The sequence below is a fragment of the Balaenoptera musculus genome, chromosome 2, assembly GCF_009873245.2.
Source record: "Balaenoptera musculus isolate JJ_BM4_2016_0621 chromosome 2, mBalMus1.pri.v3, whole genome shotgun sequence".
NCBI classification, from domain to species: domain Eukaryota; kingdom Metazoa; phylum Chordata; class Mammalia; order Artiodactyla; family Balaenopteridae; genus Balaenoptera; species Balaenoptera musculus.
In genome coordinates this window covers 119156648-119184363 of record NC_045786.1, presented here as the reverse complement: position 1 = coordinate 119184363, position 27716 = coordinate 119156648, and the positions used below count along the sequence as shown (strand labels likewise).

Sequence of the window (27716 nt, the reverse complement as noted above, 5' to 3'; positions counted from 1 at the left end):
GCCCAAGGTAAACATACCATAGTGCTATTTATTTATTCCAGCTGATGTTCTGGCTGTTAACATAATAAGAAAAAACATAACTATATACAATCATTTACAACTTTGTTACAGACTTTTTTTCACTTTTTGGAAAAAAATTTTAATCATTTTTAGTTTCCTTAAATACTTACTAATAGACATTTCATTTCTCCACATGAGCTGCAAAACCCAGCATGCGTTCACCTCTCACAGAAGAATACCTAACAAACTCCAGTATCTCTGCAAAAGTGATTTGCCAAGTTGCCTCCTTATTTTTCTCCAGTCAGCACTTTCCTTAGCTTCTGCATTATTCTGGTTTGTGGAAGTGTATCTGATACCTAAACTTTATGATACATGCACCAAAAAGGCTTTGTTTCTCTAATTCATTCTTTTATTTTTTATTTAATTTTTATTTTATATTGGGGTATAGCTGGTTTACAACCTTGTGTTAGTTTCAGGTGTACAGCAAACTGGTTAATTATACATATACCCATTCTTTTTTGGATTCTTTTCCCATATAGGTTATTATAGAATATTGAGTAGTGTTTCCTGTGCTATACAATAGGTCTTTGTTGATTATCTATTTTATATATATTCAATAGTAGTGTGTATATGTTAATACAAACCTCCTAATTTATCCCTGCCTCCCACATTTCCCCATTGGTAACCAAAAGTTTGTTTTTGAAGTCTGTTTCTGTTTTGTAAATAAGTTCATTTGTATCATCTTTTTAGATTCCACATATAAGTGATATCATATGATATTTGTCCTTGACTGACTGAATTCACTTAGTATGATAATCTCTAGGCCATCCATGTTGCTGCAAATGGCATTATTTTGTTCTTTTTTATGGCTGAGTAAAATCCCCTTGTATATATGTACCAAATTTTCTTTATCCATTCCTCTGTTAATGGACATTTAGGTTGCTTTCATGTCTTGGCTATTGTAAATAGTGCTGCAATGAACATTATGGTTCATGTATCTTTTTGAATTATGGTTTTCTCTGGATATATGCCAGGAGTGGGATTGCTGGTAGTAATTTTATATGGTAGTTTTATTTTTAGTTGTTTAAGGAACATCGATACTGTTCTCCATAGTGGTTGTATCAATTTACATTCCCACCAAGAGTGTAGGAGAGATTCCTTTTCTCCACACCCTCTCCAGCATTTATTGTTTGTAGATTTTTTGATGATGTCCATTCTGACTGGTGTGAGGTAATACCTCATTGTAGTTTTGATTTGTATTTCTCTAATAATTAGTGAGGTTGAGCATCTTTTCATCTGCTTTATGGCCATCTGTATGTCTTCTTTGGAGAAATGTCTCTTTAGGTTTTCTACTCATTTTTGATTGGGTTGTTTGTTTTTTGGATATTGAGCTGTTTGTAAGTTTTGGAGATAAATCCCTTGTTGGTCACATTGTTTGCAAATATTTTCTCCCATTCTGTAGATGGTCTTTTTGTTTTGTTTATGGTTTCCTTTGCTGTGCAAAAGCTTTTAAGTTTCATTAGGGCCCATTTGTTTATTTTTGTTTTTAGTTTCATTACTCTAGGAGGTGGATCAAAAAAGATATTGCTGTGATTTATGTCAGAGAGTGTTCTGCCTATGTTTTCCTCTAAGAGTTTTATAGTATCCAGTCTTACAGTTAGGTCTTTAATCCATTTTGAGCTTATTTTTGTGTATGGTGTTAGGGAGTGTTCTAATTTCATTCTTTTACATGTAGCTGTCCAGTTTTCCCAGCTCCACTTATTGAAGAGACTGTCTTTTCTCCATTGTATATCTTTGCCTCCTTTGTCATAGATTAGTTGACCATAGGTGCATGGGTTTATCTCTGGGCTTTCTATCTTGTTCCATTGATCTATGTTTTTGTTTTTGTGCCAGTACCATATTGTCTTGATTACTGTAGCTTTGTAGTATAGTCTGAAGTCAGGGAGTCTGATTCCTCCAGCTCTGTTTTTTTCCCTCAAGACTGCTTTGGCTATTTGGGGTCTTTTGTGTCTCCATACAAATTTTAAATTTTTTTATTCTAGTTCTTTGAAAAATTCCATTGGTAATTTGATAGAGATTGCATTGAATCTGTATATTTGCTTGGGTAGTATAGTCATTTTCACAATATTGATTCTTCCAATCCAAGAACATGATATATCTTTCCATCTGTTTGTGTCATCTTCGATTTCTTTCATCAGCATCTTATAGTTTTCAGAGTAAAGGTCTTTTGCCTCCTTAGGTAGATTTATTCCTAAGTATTTTATTCTTTTGGATGTGATAGTAAATGAGATTTTTTCCTTAATTTCTCTTTCTGATCTTTCTTTTTTAGTGTATAGAAATGCAAGAGATTTCCGTGTATTAATTTTGTATTCTGCAACTTTACTGAATTCATTGATGAGCTCTAGTAGTTTTCTGGTAGCATCTTTAGGATTTTTTATGTATAGTATCACATCACTGCAAACAGTGACAGTTTTACTTCTTCTTTTCTAATTTGGGTGCCTTTTATTTCTTTTTCTTCTCTGATTGCCACGGCTAGAACTTCCAAAACTATGTTGAATAAAAGTGGTGAGAGTGGACATCCTTCCCTTGTTCCTGATTCTAGAGAAAATGCTTTCAGCTTTCCACCATTGAGTATGATGTTAACTGTGGTTTTGTCATATATGGCCTTTACTATGTTGAGGTAAGTTCCTTCTATGGCCACTTTCTGGAGAGTTTTTATCATAAATGGGTGTTGAATTTTGTCAAAAGCTTTCTCTGTATCTATGAGATGATCATATGGATTTTATTCTCCAGTCGGTTAATGTGGTGTACCACACTAGATTGATTTGCAGATATTGAAAAATCCTTGCATCCCTGGGATAAATTCCACTTGATCATGATGTATCATCCTTTTAATATACTGTTGGATTTGGTTTGCTAGTATTTCATTGAGGATTTTTGTGTTTATATTCATCAGTGATATTGGCCTGTATATTTCTTTTTTTGTGCTATCTTTGTCTAGTTTTGACATCAGGGTGATGGTGGCCTCATAGAATGACTTTGGGAGTGTTCCTCCCTCTCCAGTTTTTTGGAAGAGTTTCAGAAGTATAGGTGTTAACTCTTCCCTAAATATTTGATAGAATTCACCTGTGAAGCCATCTGGTCCTGGACTTTTGTTTGTTGGAAGATTTTTAAACACAGTTTCAATTTCATTACGTGTGATTGGTCTGTTCATATTTTCTATTTCTTCCTGGTTCAGTCTTGGAAGGTTGTACATTTCTAGGAATTTGTTCTTTTCTTCTAGGTTGTCCCATTTTATTGGTATATCATTGTTTGTAGTAGTCTATTATGATCCTTTATATTTCTGTGGTGTCAGTTGTAACTTCTCCTTTTTCATTTCTAATTTTATTGATTTGAGCCCTTTACCATTTTTTTTTTTGATGAGTCTGGCTAAAGGTTTATGAATTTTGTTTATCTTTTCAAAGAACCAGCTTTTAGTTTCATTGATCTTTTCTACTGTTTTCTTTGTCCCTATTTCATTTACTTCTGCTCTGATCTTTATGATTTCTTTCCTTCTTTGGGTTTTGTTTGTTCTTATTTCTCTGGTTGCTTTAGATGTAAGGTTAGGTTGTTTACTTAAGATTTTTCTCTCATGCTTTTAAAAATATATGTTATTAAGTAAACTGATGATTCAACTAAAACAGTGAGTCAGAGTTTTCTGTGCATTAGCATCTCAAAAAGAGCCAACAGCAGTTTTTTGAAAGTTGAAACATTCACAGTTTTTGATGTGTGATTTGATAAGAGACATATTGATGTGTTAAAAGTTAATGCAGCTTCCTATGGTGCCAAATTTATGCCAAGGGAGTATCTAATGCACAAGGAGAATCTGACTCAACTATCTCACATTTAGGGTCAGTAGATTAAGCTTTACTGGAATTTTAGGAAGAAAGCAAACAAAAAAAATCACATAGGTTGGCAAAGTCATGCTTCCTGATCCCTAAGTGTTTAAATTGGGAACCAGTGACAAAAGTGCACTGTAGGTGGAGAAGTGCTGACAGAGAGACAATGTTTCATCATTAAAACAAAGGTTAAATAAAGATTAAGCTCAGAGCAGAAACAAGAGCCCTGGAGACTTTGGGTAGGCAAGATGCCCAGATGTTCTTCCTATCTTTTCAGCCTGGCATGTGAGTAAAAGTGTAGAAGGTCAGGTGGGTAGGTGGCTGATTGTTAGAAGATGATGGCAGGGTCATCAGTTATTCATGTAGTGTCTGAGAATAGAACTGCACTGCTAGCTAGTTAATTAATGATTTCCTCCACATACTTAAAAGTCTTTTGAAATTTTATTCTTAGACTCATCTGATCCCAGTAATGATCCTTTAGTCATCCTAACCTTATACAATAATTTTAGTTACCATCAAAGCAAAACAGTGTGGTTTTCACAAAGAATTACATGAAAAGCTAATTTCATGATTTCATGTGTATATATAATTTGGCAATATGGCTACTATTACATTGTATTTGTACAATGGTCTAAGAATATAATGAATGGGAAATATCCTGAATGGTCTTTTTGTGATCAATGAAGCAAGGATTCTAAGACTTTTCCTTATGAGCAATTCTTACTGTCCCACATATAAGATTACCAAAGCATAAAGGTGCAGACATGTCTACTTTCTGGCTTTGTTTCATTCCCTGATGATTTTAGATTTCCTACTTATCGGAAGAGTCATGGTAGAGTAGGAAATAATATGGGTTCTTAAACGTATGTAATATTTTGTAGTCTGTGTTTTTTCCTGGTTAAGTTACCCTCAGGAACAATCATAAACTTGGTTGATAACCAAATGGGTAATTAGCACTACTTCATTTTCATTTTGGGGTCTCCAAATTCATAAGTTACTTCAAAATATCATGTCAACTCAGACTCTCCAGAAAAAAGAAGTGTCGAAATCCAACATTTCTGGAATCTCACACAAAAATTTTAAATTCAAAAGTATCATGGGCTATAGTAAAGATAATAGCTACTGCCTCCTCAAGCATACATTTTTATAACTGATGCTTCCCCACCTATGGCTGCTCCTAAGGGGTGGACCTGGATAACAATTTGAATAGCTGACCTTGCCTCCTCACCTACATATGATATAACCAGTGACATACACCAAACTCAAGTTGATTTAGTCAAATGCTCTTTTGTGAGAACTTTGAACTGGGACATTTAAACAAATGTGTCAGCTGCAAGGGAAGCCCAGTCACAATTCATGCATCATTGGGGTGATAAATGGAGCCATGACAATTCAAAACTATCCTCAAGCTGAGGTTAGACGGTAGTGGAAAGTAAAACCTGATCCACATGTTAGAAAAGAGCAAATCTACAGAGATGCTGAGAATAGAGATCGTGGACAGAGGAAACACACAAACACCCCCCATAAACACACAAAGTGAATAAGGGTGGAAGGGAGGGAAGATGGGAAGAGGGGAGAGAGAGAGAAAGAGAAAGAAGGAAGAAAGGGAGAAACTAAAGAATCATAGAAGGATGAGTGACAAAGAGAGTCAGAAACTGAGAATGCAGTTTTAAAGGCAGAGAGAATCTGGAATGTGAGAGAACAGAGGGAAGTAAAAAGAGAGAAAGAGAAAACACATGATGAGTGATATTCCCATTTCACTGAAAAACAGTGGCTTCAATTGTATTCCATGGTATTCCTTGTACTCCTCCTTCTAAGTATCAACCTCTGTTTTAACCTAAGGTTTAACCTCCTGACAAAATCACCCAAACTTCCAGACTTCTGAGACCCCTCTTTCCCTCATTATCAAAACATACAACCCCAATGAGTGCAATAATGTCAAGAACTTCTATCCCATGAGCCAAGGGGAACCCTGTGAAAATTCCAGTGATTTCAAGATCTTGGAGAGGTTACATTTTTCTCGTGAGCTTTTGCTCCATTTCTGCTAAATTCTTTTTTTTTTGGGGGGGGGGTGGGGGAGGTTGTAAGTATTTATTAACTGCATGAACTCTGTCAATTTAATCTCTGAGTTTCCATTTTTCTTACTTGTAAGGATTGATGTTAAAAAGAGAGAAATTACATGGAAGTGCCTAGCACTGTGTCTGGTAGTTGGTAGGTAATTTTTTTGGGGGGGAGGGGATTTTTTTTTTTTTATTCAAACAGAAAGTCACAAAAATTATACTCATCCTCATCAGTTCACTCAGTCCCATGTAATTAATTTTTTTTTCATCTTGATCTTTTGTTAGCACTTTGATGAATTCATCAGTTTTCCATTAGAGTTCTGAAAATGCTTATTCATTCAGTACAGCAGTATACTCAGATACCAGAAACCTGTACTTGTCAGAGTTTTCTCCATGAATTCCTTGAAGGTGAAACCATTTTATTTGAACATTTTTACAAAAGCATCAGAGAACACCCAGAACTGTCTGTAAATGACAAAAGACTTAAAAATGACCAAGGTTAAAGATTTGATGAAAGTTCATAGTAATGCAATTGACAAGGAAATTTAGTTATTTCTGAGATATACATTTTAAAGTAATAACTAGAGTTATGACTTACAACATTATACCAGAACATATAAGATTTTTAGAAGTTTCATGTAATGTCTGAAACATTTATATTAACATATTTCCATACAAATAACCCAAAGAAAGTTTAGTATTAGTTGTTTTTTTGTTTGTTTGTTTGTTTTTTTATACTGCAGGTTCTTATTAGTCATCAATTTTATACACATCAGTGTATACATGTCACTCCCAATCGCCCAATTCAGCACACCACCATCCCCACCCCACTGCAGTTTTCCCCCCTTGGTGTCCATATGTTTGTTCTCTACATCTGTGTCTCAACTTCTGCCCTGTAAACCGGTTCATCTGTACCATTATTCTAGGTTCCACATACATGTGTTAATATACGATATTTGTTTTTCTCTTTCTGACGTACTTCACTCTGTATGACAGTCTCTAGATCCATCCACGTCTCAACAAATGACTCAGTTTCGTTCCTTTTTAGGGGTGAGTAATATTCCATTTATATATGTACCACTACTTCTTTATCCATTCGTCTATCGATGGGCATTTATGTTGCTTCCATGACCTGGCTATTGTAAATAGTGCTGCAATGAACACTGGGGTGCATGTGTCTTTTTGAATTATGGGTTTCTCTGGGTATATGCCCAGTAGTGAGATTGCTGGATCATAAGGTAATTCTATTTTTAGTTTTTTAAGGAACCTCCATACTGTTCTCCACAGTGGCTGTATCAATTTACATTCCCACCAACAGTGCAAGAGGGTTCCCTTTTCTCCACACCCTCTCCAACATTTGTTGTTTGTAGATTTTCTGGTGATGCCCATTCTAACTGGTGTGAGGTGATACCTCATTGTAGTTTTGATTTGCATTTCTCTAATAATTAGTAATGTTGAGCAGCTTTTCATGTGCTTCTTGGACATCTGTATGTCTTTGGAGACATGTCTATTTAGGTCTTCTGCCCATTTTTAGATTGGGTTGTTTGTTTCTTTAATATTGAGCTGCATGAGCTGTTTATATATTTTGGAGATTAATCCTTTGTCCATTGATTCGTTTGCAAAGATTTTCTCTCATTCTGAGGGTTGTCTTTTCGTCTTGTTTATGGTTTCCTTTGCTGTGCAAAAGCTTTGAAGTTTCATTAGGTCCCATTTGTTTATTTTTGTTTTTATTTCCATTACTCTAGGAGGTGGATCAAAAAAGATCTTGCCATGATTTATGTCAGAGAGTGTTCTTCCTATGTTTTCCTCTGAGAGTTTTATAGTGTCCAGTCTTACATTTAGGTCTTTAATCCATTTTGAGCTTATTTTTGTGTATGGTGTTAGGGAGTGTTCTAATTTCATTCTTTTACATGTAGCTGTCCAGTTTTCCCAGCTCCACTTATTGAAGAGACTGTCTTTTCTCCATTGTATATCTTTGCCTCCTTTGTCATAGATTAGTTGACCATAGGTGCGTGGGTTTATCTCTGGGCTTTCTATCTTGTTCCATTGATCTATGTTTTTGTTTATGTGCCAGTACCATATTGTCTTGATTACTGTAGCTTTGTAGTATAGTCTGAAGTCAGGGAGTCTGATTTCTCCAGCTCCGTTTTTTTCCCTCAAGACAGCTTTGGCTATTCGGGGTCTTTTGTGTCTCCATACAAATTTTAAGATTTTTTGCTCTAGTTCCGTAAAAAATGCCACTGGTAATTTGATAGGGATTGCACTGAATCTGTAGATTGCTTTGGGTAATATAGTCATTTTCACAATATTGATTCTTCCAATCCAAGAACATGGTATATCTCTGTATCTGTTTGTATAATCTTTAATTTCTTTCATCAGTGTCTTATAGTTTTCTGCATACAGGTCTTTTGTCTCCTTAGGTAGGTTTATTCCTATGTATTTTATTCTTTTTGTTGCAATGGTAAATAGGAGTGTTTCCTTAATTTCTCTTTCAGATTTTTCATCATTAGTGTATAGGAATGCAAGAGATTTCTGTGCATTAATTTTGTATCCTGCAACTTTACCAAATTCATTGATTAGCTCTAGTAGTTTTCTGGTGGCATTTTTAGGATTCTCTGTATAGTATCATGTCATCTGCAAACAGTGGCAGTTTTACTTCTTTTCCAATTTGGATTCCTTTTATTTCTTTTTCTTCTCTGATTGCCGTGGCTAGGACCTCCAAAACTATGTTGAATAATAGTGGTGAGAGTGGACATCCTTGTCTAGTTCATGATCTTAGAGGAAATGCTTTCAGTTTTTCACCATTGAGAATGATGTTTGCTGTGGGTTTGTCGTATATGGCCTTTATTATGTTGAGGTAGGTTCCCCCTATGCCCACTTTCTGGAGAGTTTTTATCATAAACTGGTGTTGAATTTTGTCAAAAGTTTTTTCTGCATCTATTGAGATGATCATATGGTTTTTCTCCTTCAGTTTGTTAATATGGTATATCACATTGATTGATTTGCATATATTGACAAATCCTTGCATCCCTGGGATAAATCCCAGTTGATCATGGTGTATGATCCTTTTAATGTGTTGTTGGATTCTGTTTGCTAGTATTTTGTTGAGGATTTTTTCATCTATATTCATGAGTGATATTGGTCTGTAATTTTCTTTTTTGGTAGTATCTTTGTCTGGTTTTGGTATCAAGGTGATGGTGGCCTCATAGAATGAGTTTGGGAGTGTTTCTTCCTTTGCAATTTTCTGGAAGAGCTTGAGAAGGATGGGTGTTAGCTCTTCTCTAAATGTTTGATAGATTTCACCTGTGAAGCCATCTGGTCCTGGACTTTTGTTTGTTGGAAGATTTTTAATCACAGTTTCAATTTCATTACTTGTGATTGGTCTGTTCATATTTTCTGTTTCTTCCTGTTTCAGTCTTGGAAGGTTATACCTTTCTAAGAATTTGTCCATTTTTCCAGCTTGTCCATTTTATTGGCATAGAGTTGCTTGTAGTATTCTCTTAGGATGCTTTGTATTTCTGTGGTGTCTGTTGTAACTTCTCCTTTTTCATTTCTAATTTTATTGATTTGAGTCCTCTCCCTCTTTTTCGTGATGAGTCTGGCTAATGGTTTATTTATTTTGTTTATCTTCTCAAAGAATGAGCTTTTAGTTTTATTGATCTTTGCGATTGTTTTCTTTGTTTCTATTTCATTTATTTATGATCTGATATTTATGATTTCTTTCCTTTTGCTAACTTTGGGTTTTGTTTTTTCTTCTTTCTCTAGTTCCTTTAGGTGTAAGGTTAGATTGTTTACTTGAGATTTTTCTTGTTTCTTGAGATAGGCTTGTATAGCTATAAACTTCCCTCTTAGAACTGCTTCTGCTGCATCCCATAGGTTTTGGATCGTCGTGTTTTCATTGTCATTGGCCTCTAGGTATTTTTTGATGTCCTCTTTGATTTCTTCAGTGATCTCTTGGTTATTTAGTAACGTATTGTTTAGCCTCCATGTGTTTGTGTTTTTTACGTTTTTTTCCCTGTAATTCATTTCTAATCTCATAGCGTTGTGGTCAGAAAAGATGATTGATATGAGTTCAATTTTCTTAAATTTCCTGAGGCTTGATTTGTGACCCAAGATGTGATCTATCCTGGAGAATGTTCCGTGAGCACTTGAAAAGAAAGTGTAATCTGCTGTTTTTGGATGGAATGTCTTATAAATATCAATTAAATCTATCTGGTCTACTGTGTCATTTAAATCTTCTGTTTCCTTATTTATTTTCATTTTGGATGATCTGTCCATTGGTGTAAGTGTGGTGTTAAAGTCCCCCACTATTATTGTGTTACTGTCGATTTCCTCTTTTAAAGCTGTTAGCAGTTGCCTTATGTATTGAGGTGCTCCTATGTTGGGTGCATATATATTTATAATTGTTATATCTTCTTCTTGGATTGATCCCTTGATCATTATGTAGTGTCCTACCTTGTCTCTTGTAACATTCTTTATTTTAAATTCTATTTTATGTGATATGAGTGTTGATACTCCAGCTTTCTTTTGATTTCCCTTTGCATGGAATATCTTTTTCCATCCCCACACTTTCAGTCTGTATGTGTCCCTAGGTCTGAAGTGGGCCTCTTGTAGACAGCATATAGATGGGTCTTGTTTTTAATATCCATTCAGCAAGCTTGTGTATTTTGGTTGGAGCATTTAATCCATTCACGTTTAAGGTAATTATCGATATGTATGTTCCTATGACCATTTTCTTAATTGTTTTGGGTTTGTTTTTGTAGGTCCTTTTCTTCTCTTGTGCTTCCCACTTAGAGAAGTTCCTTTAGCATTTGTTGTAGAGCTGGTTTGGTGGTGCTGAATTCTCTTACCTTTTGCTTGTCTGTAAAGCTTTTGATTTCTCCATCGAATATGAATGAGATCCTTGCTGGGTAGAGTAATCTTGGTCATAGGTTCTTCCATTTCATCACTTTAAATATGTCATGCCACTCCCTTCTGGCTTGTAGAGTTTCTGCTGAGAAATCAGCTGTTAATCTTATGGGAGTTCCCTTGTATGTTATTTGTCGTTTTTCCCTTGATGCTGCTTTCAATAATTTTTCTTTGTCTTTAATTTTTGCCAATTTGATTACTGTGTGTCTCAGCACGTTTCTCCTTGGGTTTATCCTGTATGGGACTCACTGTACTTACTGGACTTCGGTGGCTATTTCCTTTCCCATGTTAGAGAAGTTTTCGACTGTAATCTCTTCAAATATTTTCTCTGGTCCTTTCTCTCTTCTCCTTCTGGGACCCCTATAATGCCAATGTTGTTGCATTTAATGTTGTCCCAGAGGTCTCTTAGGCTGTCTTCATTTCTTTTCATTCTTTTTTCTTTATTCTGTTCCGCAGCAGTGAATTCCACCATTCTGTCTTCCAGGTCACTTATCCGTTCTTCTGCCTCAGTTATTCTGCTATTGATTCCTTCTAGTGTAGTTTTCATTTCAGTTATTGTATTGGTCATCTCTGTTTGTTTGTTCTTTAATTCTTCTAGGTCTTTGTTAAACATTTCTTGCATCTTCTCGGTCTTTGCTTCCATTCTTTTTCCAAGGTCCTGGATCATCTTCACTATCATTATTCTGAATTCTTTTTCTGAAAGGTTGCCTATCTCCACTTCATTTAGTTGTTTTTCTGGGGTTTTATCTTGTTCCTTCATCTGGTACATAGCCCTCTGCCTTTTCATCTTGTCTATCTTTCTGTGAATGTGGTTTTTGTTCCACAGGCTCCAGGATTGTAGTTCTTCTTGCTTCTGCTGTCTGCCCTCTGGTGGATGAGGCTATCTAAGAGGCTTGATGGGAGGGACTGGTGGTGGGTAGAGCTGACTGTTGCTTTGGTGGGCAGAGCTCAGTAAAACTTTAATCCACTTGACTGTTGATGGGTGGGGCTGGGTTCCCTCCCTGTTAGTTGTTTGGCCTAAGGCAACCCAACACTGGAGCCTACCTGGGCTCTTTGTTGGGGCTAATGACAGACTCTGGGAAGGCTCATGCCAAGGAGTACTTCCCAGAACTTCTGCTGCCAGTGTCCTTGTCCCCACAGTGAGCCACAGCCACCCCCTGCCTCTGCAGGAGACCCTCCAGCACTAGCAGGTAGGTCTGTTTCAGTCTCCCCCAGGATAACTGCTCCTTCCCCTGGGTCCTGATGTGCACACTACTTTGTGTGTGCCTTCCAAGAGTGGAGTCTCTGTTTCCCCCAGTGGTGTCGAAGTCCTGCAATCAATTCCCACTAGGCTTCAAAGTCTGATTCTCTAGGAATTCCTCCTCCCGTTGCTGGACCCCCTGGTTTGGAAGACTGACGTGGGGCGCAGGACCTTCACTCCAGTTGGTGGACTTCTGTGGTATAAGTGTTTGCCAGTCTGTGAGTCACCCACCCACCAGTTATGGGATTTGATTTTATTGTGATTGCGCCCCTTCTACCGTCTCATTGTGGCTTCTCCTTTGTCTTTGGATGTGGGGTATCTTTTTTGGTGAGTTCCAGTGTCTTCCTGTCAATGATTGTCCAGCAGCTAGTTGTGATTCTGGTGTTCTCGCAAGAGGGAGTGAGAGCACGTCCTTCTACTCTGCCATCTTGGTTCCTCCTCCTCTGCTAAATTCTTGATTTTACCTAACCTCTGGCTTCTTCAACCTTTTTATCAACACATGTTACTACAAGCATGAAATGCAGCTTTTTTTTTTTTTCAATTTAGCCAAAATAATCTCACGAAAGGTATTACTGTTTAGCATCCGTCGTTGACAATTCATAGGAAGTAATTAGAGATTATGGCATAAACCAGTGTAGGCTACATTGTACAAGTGAAAGATCCTGGTCCTACAACAAACAGATTATTCCCTATAGTAATAGGGAATGGCTATTTTCCCTACAGTAATTTTCACTGCTTAGATTTCCTCTTTAACAGCCACACCTGCCAATTTGTCACCATAATTATGAGTTTTCTTTTTCCACTAAGACTACAGGACCCTTCTCCCTCATTTCCCCTAGTCTATGGTTTTTCATTATCTGGCCTATTTCCAGAAAACTTCAATTTTTCCCATTTTATTTTGCAGAACAAGAAATTTAAATAACTGGTACTAAGTGCAACTGAAATTTTCCTTTACTAACATGTCTGTAAGGGCAATTTTTTCACCACCCATTATTTTTTTCTGACCCTTAATTCCTCCAGAGTTTTAATCTCTTTGCTCTGAGTGCTGTCAATCCCAAAGCCCCCTTCAGAGATTTTCCCATGACGACTAGAGGCACAATATAATTATAACTTCAGTTAGCCAGTGTTGAGACCTCAGAATTCCTAAGGAAGGGATATAACTCTTGCTAGAGTCACAAATATAATAATTTGGGGGAATACATCTATCTGTTTGTCTATCTATCTATCTATCTAGATGGATAGCAGCACAATAATAGAAATATACGTATATTTTCCATTATAGATATTTAGAAAAAATAAAATTGGCTTATTGAGGATATTTACATGAATAGCTGTATAGTTAGTCTAGAGACAGTGGTTCTTATTTTGGTCCTGCATATTGTTACCAATGAGAATGAACATTGACAGAAAAGTGTCCATAGTATTTTACTTGATCTCTTCCTGACTTAGTTATGCTTATAAATTCATTAGAGCATCTTGGCCTACATTATTTTATTTGTATCCAAAATGAACAAATCTTTTAATTGCAACCATAAGTAGACTTCATATAGTTATGTCATAATTACTTTATAATTGTATATGTTAGAAATTCTAGGAAAATTATGCTCAAAATTACCAGGACACTTAAGAAAGCACTTATCTTAAAATTGCTTGCTTTATGCAAAAATAGGGGGTGGCTGATCTTTCAAAGTAAATTGGTGTACAGAGGTGGGGCATTGAGTTGAAATCCTTTGAGTCATCTCTCTGTGATGTCAAGAACCTTGTTCATGGCATCTTGAGTCAGCGGATAGTTCCTTTGTTTTTCTTTTTCCTCTAGCTTGCACTTAGTAATATTTGATACATAAAGCTGCAAGCAAGAATATTCGACTTGGCAGAATATGCCATTTGAAAAAAATGTATTTAAACTCAAATGAAAAACTGGTATCAAAATTAACACTAACTGTTGACAGTAATGCCACGTTTTCATTTTCAGACCAACACTTTGTTCTTTGTACTTTCAGGTGCACATATATTTTATAGTTTCAGTTAATGATTTTTATTTTGCTCACAGCTTCTCAGAATAAACACTTAAATTATCATAGTAAGTGTTCTGCATGGATCCCTTAGATACAGAGATGATTTCAAATCAAAATCTAAACTTTAAGATTTTGCTTTCACATAAAAATGTTATATTATATATATATATAAATGTTATATTATATATTATTAACTTTTATGCTATTTAGCTGACAGTTGTATCGATCTTGGCAGGCTGGCTGGCTTGTTATCTGTCATCTATCTATCTTGCTTTTCCTCAACTACTTTTCATAATTCTGTTAATCTAACCCCCCAATTCTGAGCATTCCACAGATTTTTTTACTCTTTCTCTGCACCCCTCAACCCACTGAACTCATTTGGTTAAAGGTCTTTTTATCAGGATATGTTTGACTCCATGAACATTTCCAAAAACCACAAATACTCCAAATCACATATTTGTATTTCCCCCCATTAAACAATAAAACACATCTTACACTTAATGAGCCTGTAAATAAAAATTAAGATAAAACTTTCAGAGGTTGAAAGATTCTAAATGTACTCAACAGTGGGCATTGTAGAATGACTGTAGTAATATTGACTGTAGTTAATATTAACATTAGTATTAAATGTTGTATCTAAAAACCTGAAAATTGGGCTTCCCTGGTGGCGCAGTGGTTGAGAATCTGCCTGCCAATGCAGGGGATACGGGTTCGAGCCCTGGTCTGCCTGGTCTGGGAAGATCCCACATGCCGCGGAGCAACTGGGCCCGTGAGCCACAACTACTGAGCCTGCGCGTCTGGAGCCTGTGCTCCGCAACAAGAGAGGCCGCGATAGTGAGAGGCCCGCGCACCGCGATGAAGAGTGGCCCCCGCTTGCCACAACTAGAGAAAGCCCTCGCACAGAAACGAAGACCCAACACAGCCATAAATAAATAAATAAATAAATAAATAAAAATTAAAAAAAAAATAAAAAAAATAAAAACCTGAAAATAAGATAAAAAATATAGAGCAATCAGTAGTTTGAGTGAGTGTCATAATAAAACTTACCAGCCATAGAACACAGGTGATTTCACCCAGGTGGCATAGTCTTCCTTCACTTGACTTTCTGGCTCTTCAGAAGTACCTGTAAGGGATGATTTATGCATATCATAGGTTCTTTCTTAAGGCACAATGACTGGTAGTTGTCTTTTACAAATATAATAGTCTCTACAAAATTACCATGTAGAGATCCAAGGCCAATATTATTTCATGCATGTTCCATTTAATTAGTAGATTGTAACTTATGAAAATGTCATTTGCCAAATTAAATTATGACATTCCCTCCCCTCCTTGTATTAATATATGTTCAAGGAACTATTATATTCCATAAGGCTATTTTCATTGATTTGAACATTTATTCCAGCCAATAATCCTTTTCACCTATGGACATGCTTAGATCTGTTGGAAATAATTTTGTGACACATAGTCAGTTAATGCCATTTCCCTTATATTTTAGTTTATTGGAAGAAATATCTTTTGTAACATATGCAAATCAACATTTACTCAAAGTAATGTTCACTTCAGTGGCCTCTTCTCTGCCTGAAACTTCATGAAGGTGTCTAAGATTTGTATTTTTTTCCCAAGTCAGTCATATTGATTCAAGTTTCCATGTGTGCATATACTCTTACATGATTAATGCTTTTTCAGCCTTTACTAAACTCTCATCTGTGACTCCGTGAGTAATTTTTACACTTGGTAGGTCACTTTATAATTTTCATTATTTTAAAATAATAGCATATTCTCTACTTATCAAGTCATCATTGTAGAAATACTTTAGATACACTAAGGACATTCCACCTTCAATGCATATAAAACCATTATCTGGCTAAGAACCAATATTTTCTTAGCAATATTTCCTACTCTTATATCCTGATAGGTGATTTTTTTTTGTTATTATTTTTTACTTTATCTCTTGGACTGTCTGCCAGAGAGAAATAAATACCATTTTTATCCATTTACAAGAGGCTCTGTTTAGTAATAACAGGGTAAAGAATAACAAAACTATGTTGAGATATGAATTCTGTGCCCTAGAATAGTTTTATTTACAAGGAGAGTATTGTGGCTCACTTCTTAACCATGCATTCTTGCTGTAGGAACTATTGGCCTTGCAACTAAACGTAATTTCAAAACTTATGTCATATATCTATGCTTTTTTTATTGAATAGTTAACATGAATACAAAAACATGCCCTATTTCTAGCATTTACCTAGCATTTAATTTCTAATTCTATATTTGAACACACAGACACACACACACACACACACACATAAACACAGAAAGTCACCACTTAAGAACAGTTTACTTATTGCTAATTTATCACAACAATATGAACTTCTCAATCTCATTCTACAAATATGGGCTACATTTGAGAATCATAACTTTTAGAAATTTTAGAAGTCTCACTGATATCTCAGTCATTTATGCTTCAGGATATTAAGTATTCGTTTTCTTTTTTTTAATTTTTAAAAAAATTTATTTATTTTATTTATTTATTTTTGGCAGCATTGGGTCTTGATTGCTGCACATTGTGGCGAGCAGGGGCTACTCTTCGTTGAGGTGCGCGGGCTTCTCATTGTGGTGGCTTGTCTTGTTGCAGAGCACAGGCTCTAGGGCACACAGGCTTCAGTAATTGTGGCTCACGGGCTCAGTAGTTGTGGCTCGTGGGCTCTAGAGCACAGGCTCAGTATTTGTGGTACACGGGCTTAGTTGCTCCACGGCATGTGGGATCTTCCTGGACCAGAGCTTGAACCCGTGTCCCCTGCATTGGCAGGCGGATTCTTAACCACTGCACCACCAGGGAATCCCCTGATTTCCTTTTAAACATTATGATTCATTAGTCACTAATTTCTGTTGATTTTTACTTTAAAATAATTCTAAAATCATCTCTATTTTCAATGTGATCTCTATAACCCTGTTTGTTATTAAGTTTACACAGTTTGATTTTTGGAAATCTGTGTTTGTGTGATTTATATTATACCAAAATTAAATTTTCAAAGAAATTTTTAATATATACTTTGCAATAGATTAACAAAGATTTAAGTATTTTCTCTGCATGTAATATTAATGAAACTTCTTTTAAGCTATACACATCAATAATAAATTATATTTTAAGGTATTTGTATTGTTGTTTCCTAATTTAAAAAGAAGAGAGAGATCTGAACTAATATTGTGTTATAAAACAGCTTGGAATAAAAATCTGTTAAAAAATTCAGAGTTTTCTCAAGGCTCCCCGCTAGCGGTAGAATGAACTCCTTGTAATTGGGCAAATGTCAATGAGGTAGGAAAGTGAAGCAAACTTTAAATCTGCACAATAGTTATGATTTCACATGCATATCAAACTGTAGCATTGATTTGATTCTCAAGGGATATTGCAGAACCACATATGTTGTATTTCTCAGTAATCTAAGCAGGCCTAATTGGTTAAAGAACTTGTCCTACAGAGAGAAAAGGGGAGAACTGAAACAAATCAACGTGAAAGCCACAAATCAACGTGAAAGCCTTTCTTTTTTTTTTTTTTTCATAAGGAAACTAAACACTCCTTAAAATGCAAGAAACTCAATAAATCAAGTTGAAGGTAAAAGAAAATATTGGACTCCCTAATGAGATAACTTCTCAGAATGCTCCAATACTGGTTAAATTAAAAAAAAAGAAAAAAAGAGTACCCTGAAGGTCCAAAGTCTTTTTTCTCTTTTGTATAAAGCAGGCTCCACAGTCTACTCTCGACAGCAAACCTTCCATCAAGAAGAGGTCTTCAGACTTTTTATTAATTCTTCCTGTAAAATATTTTTTAGATCTTCAACATAGCCTATAAATAGTCTAGACCTTTTCCACAAAATACTGTAGAAAGTTTTAAATGCTGGTACCTCTGTTCCATTCTGTATCTATTCCTATTATCATGAGCTTCTCTTTTCTCCAATATTACTCTTCTGTTCAATTCTTGGGAAGTTTGATATTTCCCTTTAGAAGATTAGTATCTGATATGTGAAAATACTAATAATGTAATAAGAATTAGAGTAATAATGTATAGTTTAACAACTTCCTTAACAAGGAAAAATCAGAGTTGAAGGTTTAAAATATTTAAGTAAATTCTTTACATGTTGTCTATCACTGCAATAAAATTATGTAAAAATAAGACTGGATTTAACATAATATTTGCTATATATGTTGTAATTAATTATAATTATAGAGGTAATTTACCATTAGTCACCAAGAGATGACTCTGTAGGTTAAAAGATGCTTTCGTTCTCTAACATGTGGGAATGACAAATCATGTCTATATTCCTTTTCTGAAAGAACTGTACCTTCCCTTTAAAACCAACATGTAATATGATCTACTATTATTAATATTTTTGATATATATTTATACCAAATCATTCAAGACTTATTTGAAGTCTGTATTCAGACTTTGCTTATATATCTTTTAAGAGTGTAATCCTTAAGGCAAAAATTATATTAGTTACTCCCATTATAAGACTCAGCAATCCACTCCTAGGTTTTTAGCCAAAAGAAATAAAAACATGTCCACATAAAGACATGTACATAAATATTAGCAGCTATATATTTTTATAACAGTCCAATACTGGAATCAACTGAAATCTTCATCAAATGATGAAAGTTTTACCACAAATCAAATCTGTAGAAATCCATGGGTTGCACATTAGCATTATCACCTGTCTTATTTTCTTCATAGCACTTATCACTCTCTGAAATTAACTTATTTTGTAATTTTCTGAGTTTCCTGGGAGAATGTTGGCTCCTTAGAATTTATACCTTGTTGCATTTTTATTTATCAAGTGCCTAGAGCAGTACTTGGCACATAGTAGTTTTGCAAAAATTATTTTTTTAAGTGTATGTACAAATGCTTCATAGTTATAATTTTGTTTGATGATTATTTTGTTGTTTTTCTTGTAATGGAATAGAATTGTGTTCTAAGCAGCTACATTTCCTGGAAAGGATATTTTTTCAATTATTTTCAGGTGAATTAACCTCAAGATAGATTCAATGCCTTAACAGAGCTTCATTATGAGATTTGCTAAAAGTTGACTCTTCTAAACATTACCTTCATTAATATTCTCTTCTCATTTTTCCACCCATTATTATATTAGTAACTGCCAAAAGCTAAGGTTTTTAAGAAAACAATGTTCTGTTGAAGGCTGAATATATAATGAAAAAAGTATAATAAATGTAGCAAATTATATGGCAAGAAATCGGTTTCTTGACAGGAATTAGCTATAGCTTAAATACATGTTTTTGAGCACTATATGTATTAAAATCACAGCATTTATAAATATAATGATATTTACAAATGGGGGCTATAAAAATGAACTATGCATTTTGTGGCTAACTTCGTCTATATGCAATTTGGAAATTATAATTATTTTTTTTATCTTAAAATGTCAATTGACAAAATTTTGAGTTCAAAAAAATATAAAAGGTGTTCTAGTAAATTTAAATAACATACTAGATAAAAGTTAATTAGCAGGTTGATTTCATAATTTTATTGATATAATACCTCATTATGTAAACCCACAGTGGTGTATGGAATTTTATTTTGAAATTTCATTTTAATTTTCTGTCAACAATACCCATAAACATGTAAACTTTATGATAGAGGCTAATACATGCTTTAAAATTTCTTTAAGAAATAAATATATCTAACAGCCTGTATGCTAATATTATGTTTTTCCTGTTGTCTTTATCCTTCTTCATGGGTAATTCAGAAAAGGATGCAATTTTGACAACTATAGTGCTACCTTAGACAAATACTTTCTATTTTACATGAATTTAAATAATATATTTTTGTAATTCTCTCATACTTTCTGTAAAAATACCCAGGTTTTCACAAGATAAAAGAACTGAATGATGGTACAGTTTTATATTTTGTCTTGCAATCTTTTTTAATTTCTGTACATTCCTCTTTTAGAATTAGAATGATTACATCATTGTTATTGTTTGTTTAGAGTTAAGTCCAACAGATTCTTGGAAAACTGTTCCATTTCTAATATACTGCTTTTCTATTTCCTAGTGGAGTGAATGATGTCATTTTTTTTGTAAAACAGTGCAATGGTCTCATATAATAACTAGTCAGTGAGAAAACATAACAATGTGTTAATTATCCTCACAATATTTTACTGAAGATTGCTTAAGAAATTCTCACCACTATAAAAGTTTAGCTTTAAAAATCCATTTATTATGTATAGTTATTAATAAGTTATAGAAAATATTATCAATTCAATATGTCCTTTCAAAATCCAAGTCTTATAGCACAACTGATTTTTTTTTTTAGTTAATTAATTAATTTATTTATTTATTTTTGGCTGTGTTGGGTCTTTGTTTCTGTGCGAGGGCTTTCTCTAGTTGTGGCAAGCGGGGCCCACTCTTCATCGCGGTGCGCGGGCCTCTCACTATCGCGGCCTCTCCTGTTGCGGAGCACAGGCTCCAGACGCGCAGGCTCAGTAGTTGTGGCTCACGGGCCTAGTTGCTCTGCGGCATGTGGGATCTTCCCAGACCAGGGCTCAAACCCGTGTCCCCTGTATTAGCAGGCAGATTCTCAACCACTGCGCCACCAGGGAAGCCCAGCACAATTGATTTTTAACATATATCATTATCTATAGTCAGTTAAAAAAAACCCCTTTGTTGTTCAATTCTTCTGTTATCTACCAAAGGTATTTTCCTCTATCAAAATCAGTTCCTCTCCACAACAAGAGAGGCTGCGATAGTGAGAGGTCCACGATGAAGAGTGGCCCCCGCTTGCCACAACTAGAGAAAGCCCTCGCACAGAAACGAAGACCCAACACAGCCAAAAATAAAAAATAAAATAAAAAACAAAGTCCTGTAGAATTAAAAAAAAAAAAAAAAAGTTCCTCTTTCCTATAATTCTATTCTAGGTCCAGACATTACTTTCACAATTCTGTATGAACTGAATTCCCTAATATATGTTTAAATTTAAGCTTTTCAAAATATATTTTAGGAATTCATGTATAGCTTTGTTTCTCAAATGTGGTTTAGAACGACCTCAGGGACATTTGAAAAACACTGATTCTGAGGCACTTTCCCAGATCAATTAAATCACAGTCAGGTAGTGTGTCCCAGGCATTAGTAGTTTTTAAACTCCTCAGGTAGTTTTAATGTGATCCCAGTCCTGATAATCACTAACACCAAACCGTATTAACCAATATTAACATGCATTGGGAAAACATAGATGGCTTGATAAAAATGCAGATTTTGATTCAGTAGGTCTAGGGTTGGGTGTGAGATTTTGTATTTTCTAGTCAGTTCCCGTGTGATGATGTTGCTGCTGTTCCAGGAACCATACTTCCTGTAGCAAGGAAACAGGATAGAGATGGTTGCTGAGAAAGAGGGTAGCTCCTAATCTGTTAGTATTTGAATTTACCAACTTTATTTAATGAATGTCTACTAGATATGGAGATTAATTGTTACCCTAATTAGCCTTCACTATATTTTTAAATGTGTACAATAAGGCTCTTGAAAAATAGATTCTGTTTTAAAGGACTTTTGCTCACATCCATTACATACATTGGTTTCTTTCTAGAAAAGCATAAAAAATAAACAAAGAGCAAAGAAGGCTTTGTTTACCTTTACACTGATTTACCTGGTTGTTCGTACTCACTGCTTTCTCAGCCCAGCTTTTCTCTAGTGTCACAGCGGAGCCTTCTCCATCAGGGCAGCTGGTGGGTACGGCTTGTATAGCTCCCAAGAGAATGAAGCAGGTGAGGAGGCTGAATAGTGAACGATTAGCTGGCAAGAGGAGCAGGCAGTTCTTGGCTCAGACGCAGAAATTATTTCAACGTAGGCACTTCTTCCGTCAACATGCTTTGGTGGAAATGGTTACCACCTGTCCCTATTCCCAGGGGCTAATTTTCCTGCTGCCTAGTCAGCTTATAGTTCAAGAGGCTGTTAATGTTTGCAAAACTAAGAATCAGGAGGCATGCCCTTGCTGCCCAGATGGTGGCTTCTGTACATCAGGTACAGGACATTTAGATGGGCAGAGTCCTGTACTTAGCATTCACTGCACCATATACTTTTGCTGCTGATACTGTTTGGTGATAGCTACCTGGACATGATCAGTGCACCCATAAACACCTGAAAAGGTTTGTACATAGAAATGTCAAGTTGGATTTAGTTTCAAATAGAATAGCACATTACTCTTCAGGAAAAACAACAACCATTTCCTATGATAAAAAGTGGAATTGATAAAGTGTGTGAAAATAAAATATCAAAATTATAATAAAAAGTTACACAACTTTTTCCTTACTTCATATTATTGTTTTATATATATGTCCCTATACTTATATAGTTACATGGATGTATTATATAATTCTGTTATATACATAAAATTATATTTATACTTGTGAATTTATATTTACATATTTATATTATATAAGAGATATACTATGCTATATCATTATTTTACAATATCTGTGTTGTCTAACTGGCACAAATTTTTCTGTTATAGTTTTACCAATATTCATTGTATTGAACTTATGAATAAATAATTCACCTGCTTTACCTATATTTAAGACAGAATTATTTACAACTATCGAAGAGGAGGTATTTAGGACAAGAAGACAGGTTAGTTAGTGCAAATGTATACAAGAGAAGATCACGGCCTTAACAAACATCTTAGCTCTGAGATAAAGAAGAAGAATCAGTTATAGATATTTCAAAGAAAAACATTGAAATATGTAAGTATTACAGGTCTCAAGAAAGAGACTTTGTCCCAAGAGACTTTGGTCGTTATTACCTAGAGCCCTAACTCACCCTGTGGCCCCAGTGTATTCTTCTGGACCTGGTAAAGTATTTCTAAAGTAGAAGGAAACAAAATTAATGTTTCTAGCAGGACTCAGATATGTAAGCTTTTCCATTATGAGTTACCTGCTTTTTGGCACTCACTTTATTCATGTGTACACAAAAGGGCAAGGTCCTGCCATTAGCTGTTCTGAACTTGAGACAAAGTAGAGAAGACAATTATTGAGGGTCTGGAGACTTTGCCAGAAACTGATGGCACCAACAATGTGCTTAATAGTTGGAAAACACAAAACAATTCTCTTAGTGTTGCCCCAAAATATCCATTTCAATAATAGAAACAAAGTAAGGTCAAACTCACCTTGGATCATGTGATTTTTAACAGCAGTAAAACGTGTTCACTATAGCTTCCTCCATTTCTTTTCAGCTGTTCCTAGCTAAGGAGAGCTAAACAAATAGTCAAATAAGATAACACAATTATATGATTCAACAGATTTTTTATCCTGGTCTTAAGGCAGAACTTCAGGATTATGAATGGAAATTTAAAAGGAGGAGGATAGGAAAAGAGAAGGAGAAAGAAAACAAAGAGACACAACAGAATGTAAATTAAAAGTGAATATAGAGGGAAAATGCTGAGAAAGGAGAATTTTTTTCTTAATTTATTTCCAAAATGCTTCATGAGGTTAAGAAACATTGTATAACTTGAGTTACACTTAAAGTTATACTTTTGTAAACTTGCAGATGTTCTGGTTCGATAAGTTTTCTCATCAGTGATTAGACTGTAAGAAAATTCATAGGAAATCCAATTTTAGATCAGATATGTGAGAAGGTATGAAAATTTGTGAGCTTGGTGCTTAGTGCAGAGTAAAATCTTGGCATATCCCAATAATAACAAAACCTGAGTTACACTCATAAATTCACCATCAACCTAAACATTGAACTTTACTTTCCAAAAGAGAACTGGTTAGAAACATAAAAGGTATATATTTGACATGGGCAGATGGAATATTTTACCAAATATTTATAGCATGATTTGGTGGTTTTGTTGTTCAAAAATATATTATCATTATATAGAAAACATGTGAGATGTTAGTATAAAAATAATCTTCAGTTAAGAACTACATTGTATACTTTGTATCATACTAGAGATTTTAAAGCACTTGAAATTTTAACTATCTTCTATACTAAGGTCTCCACTGTGACTTTTCATTGATATTTAACATTTATAGCAGATTGAGTAAGGAATAGAAAATCATCCAAATTCTTACAGCAATTACTTAAATTGTAAAACAACATAATAATTATTTTAAGAGGCAATATTGCTAAAAGTATTTTGATATGATTAATTTACAGGTTAATATATTCACCCATTTTAAATTTACATGTTTTTCAGGTGAATGGAGGTTAATCTTTTCTAGAATCAAAATTAATTGCTCTGTATAGCACAGAGAGCAAACAAATATATGGTCTATTTGAAAATCAGCCACTGTGAAATTCTGGTGGAGCCAGAATTTTATACGAAATTTTATACGAAAACTTGAAACCAATGTGCTACTGAAAATACCATTCTACTTGGAAAGGTACGGTTTTAGAGTTAGAGAAGCTATGGAAATGGCTTTGGTGGAGTGTTCAGACAAGATTGGAATGATAAGGAAGTGTTGGATAATTAAACAGAAATGTGTTAAAAATAGTCAGTTGAAAAATTACTACTTAACAGACACATTAAACAACAGCTATATTTATTTAGCTCTCCACAGATCCCCCAAAGAGACCGTTTTATGATGATCAAGTTAAGTTTGATGGCAATCAAGAAATTCATCTGTTTCTCAAGGATTTCCATTATTTTAACTCTAGCTCTTAACTCCCCTTGCATTCTTTAAAGTCTCTGCTTATATTATCTTCATCTATGCCTGAATATAGTTACATGTAAATCTGAAACTTATAACACTTATGTTTTCTAGAATATTTATATCTACTTTGCCATGAAGCTTTCTTTTTCTAATATTTCTAGATAGCATTTAATTCTAAAACAAGATGCATTTGGTCATTGTAAAATGGAAACCTCTGATGGTCAACAAGACTACAATTTTTTTTTTCTAATTTTTATTGGGTATAGTTGACTTACAATGTTGTTAGTTTCAGGTATATGGCAAGTGAATCAGATATATATATATATATATATATATATATATATATATGTATATCTCCATTCTTTTTAGATTCTTTTCCCATATAGAATATTATAGAATATTGAGTAGAGTTCCCTGTACTATAAAGTAGGTCCTTTTAGTTATTTATTTTATATATAGTAGTGTGTATATGTTAATCCCAGTCTCGTAATTTGTCACTTCCCTCCCTGTTTCCCCATTGGTAACCATAAGTTTGACTTTGAGGTCTGTGAGTCAGTTTCTGTTTTGTAAGTAAGTTCATGTGTATCATTTTCTATTAGATTCCACATGTGAGATGATATGACATTTGTCTTTGTCTGACTTACTTCACTTAGTATGATAATTTCTAGGTCCGTCCATGTTGCTGCAAACAGAATTAGTTCATTCTTTTTTATGGCTGAGTAAAATTCCATTGTACATATGTACCAAATCATTATCCATTCTTCTGTTGATGGACATTTAAGTTGCTTCCATGTCCTGGCTATTGTAAATAGTGCTGCAATGAACACTGGGGTGCATGTATCTTTTCAAATTATGGTCTTCTCCAGATGTATGCCAGGAGTGGGATTGCTGGATCATATGGTAGTTCTATTTTTAGTTTTTTAAGGAACCTCCATACTGTTCTTCATAGTGGCCGTATCAATTTACATTCCCACCAACAGTGCAATAGGGTTCCCTTTTCTCCACACCCTCTCCAGCATTTATTATTTGTAGATTTTTTGATGATGGCCATTCTGACTGGTGTGAAGTGATACCTCATTGTAGTTTTGATTTGCATTTCTTTAATAATTAGTGATGTTGAACATCTTTTCATGTACTTTTTGACCATCTGTATGTCTTCTTTGGAGAAATGTCTATTTAGATCTTCCACCCATCTTGATAGGGTTGTTTGTTTTTTGGATATTGAGCTGCATTAGCTGTTTGTATATTTTGGAGATTAATCCCTTGTCAGTTGCATTGTTTGCAAATATTTTCTCCCATTCTGTGGGTTGTCTTTTTGTTTTGTTTATGATTTCCTTTGCTGTGTAAAAGCTTTTAAGTTTAATTAGGTCCCATTTGTTTATTTTTGTTTTTATTTTCATTACTCTAGGAGGTGGATCCAAAAAAATATTGCTGTGATTTATGTCAGAGAGTGTTCTGCCTATATTTACCACTAACAGTTTTAAAGTATGCGTCCTTACATTTAGGTCTTTAATTCATTTTGTGTTTATTTTTGTGTATGGTGTTAGAGAATGTTCTAATTTTATTCTTTTACATGTAGCCATCCAGTTTTCCCAGCACCATTTATTGAAGAGACTGTCCATTGTATATTCTTGTCTCCTTTGTCATAGATTAATTGACCATAGATGTGTGGATTTATCTCTGGCCTTTCTATCTTGTTCCATTGATCTATATTTCTGTTTTGATTCCTGTGCCATACTGTTTTGATGACTGTAGCTTTGTAATATAGTCTGAAGTCAGGACACCTGATTCCTCCAACTCCATTTTTCTTTTTAAAGATTGCTTTGGCTATTTGGGGTTCTTTGTGTTTCTATACAAATTGTAAAATTTTTTGTTCTTGTTCTGTGAAAAATGCTATTGGTAATTTGATAGTGGTTGCATTGAATCTGTAGATTGCTTTGGGTAGCATAGTCATTTTGACCATATTGTTGCTTCCAGTCCAAGAACATGGTATATCTCTCCATCTGCTTGTGTTGTCTTTGATTTCTTTCATCAGCATCTTATAGTTTTCTAAGTACAGGTCTTTTGCCTCCTTCGGTAGGTTTATTCCTAGGTATTTTTCTTTTTGTTGGCAGTGGTAAATGGGATTGTTTCCTTAATTTCTCGCTCTGATCTTTCATTGTTAGTGTATAGGAATGCAAGAGATTTCTGTTTATTCATTTTGTATCCTGTAACTTTACCAAATTCATTGATGAGATCTAGCAGTTTTCTGATAGCATCTTTAAGATTTTCTATTTATAGTATCATGTCATCTGCAAACAGTGACAGTTTTACTTCTTTTTTTCCAATTTGGATTCCTTTATTTCTTTTTCCACTCTCACCATTTTTTTCAACATAGTTTTGGAAGTCCTAGCCATGGCAGTCAGAGAAGAAAAAGAAATAAAAACAATTCAAATTGGAAAAGAAGATGTAAGACAACTCTTGGTTTAACTTTTCCCCTTTATCTATGAGATCTCTTCTAATGCTACATTCATTTGGTGAAATTGTAACCAGAGCATGTTGTAACACAGAATATGCTTGATAGTTAGAACTTGCTGTAAACAAATTATGTAGAGGAATTAATCCTATCACTAGCTTTATCTAATTTCAGTTAAACATCATATTTGGCTATAAATATTCTTGGTTTTTTTAATGTCCTTGTTGGTGCTTCAAAGATCACTATAGGGAATGTATATGCTATAATTTGATAGAATATTTAAAATATAATTTCATTTTATATGTGAGATCAATGAATACTCAAATAATAATAAATAATTGTAACTGGAAGCTCTTCTGCTAATAGCTTATTTAAATTTCTCTGAATTTATATCCCACTTTTATCATTCTTACATTTTTACAAAACCTTTTTGCAAGGTAAAGAATTAATCAAAAAAATTATAGAATTTCTTTCTAAGGAGGTTAAAATTTTGCTTTTTAAAAAA

The 27716-nt window shown here is 34.5% G+C and overlaps 1 long non-coding RNA gene across 1 annotated transcript; it reads right to left on the bottom strand.

The window, feature by feature from the left end:
* LOC118890914 lies at nt 1–21878 on the bottom strand. Its single transcript, XR_005018857.1, has 3 exons — nt 21753–21878; nt 15149–15224; nt 1–53 (listed from the first exon to the last, which is right to left on the bottom strand). It is a non-coding gene; the product is annotated as an uncharacterized LOC118890914 (long non-coding RNA).
* Nucleotides 21879–27716: the final 5838 nt, after the last annotated feature.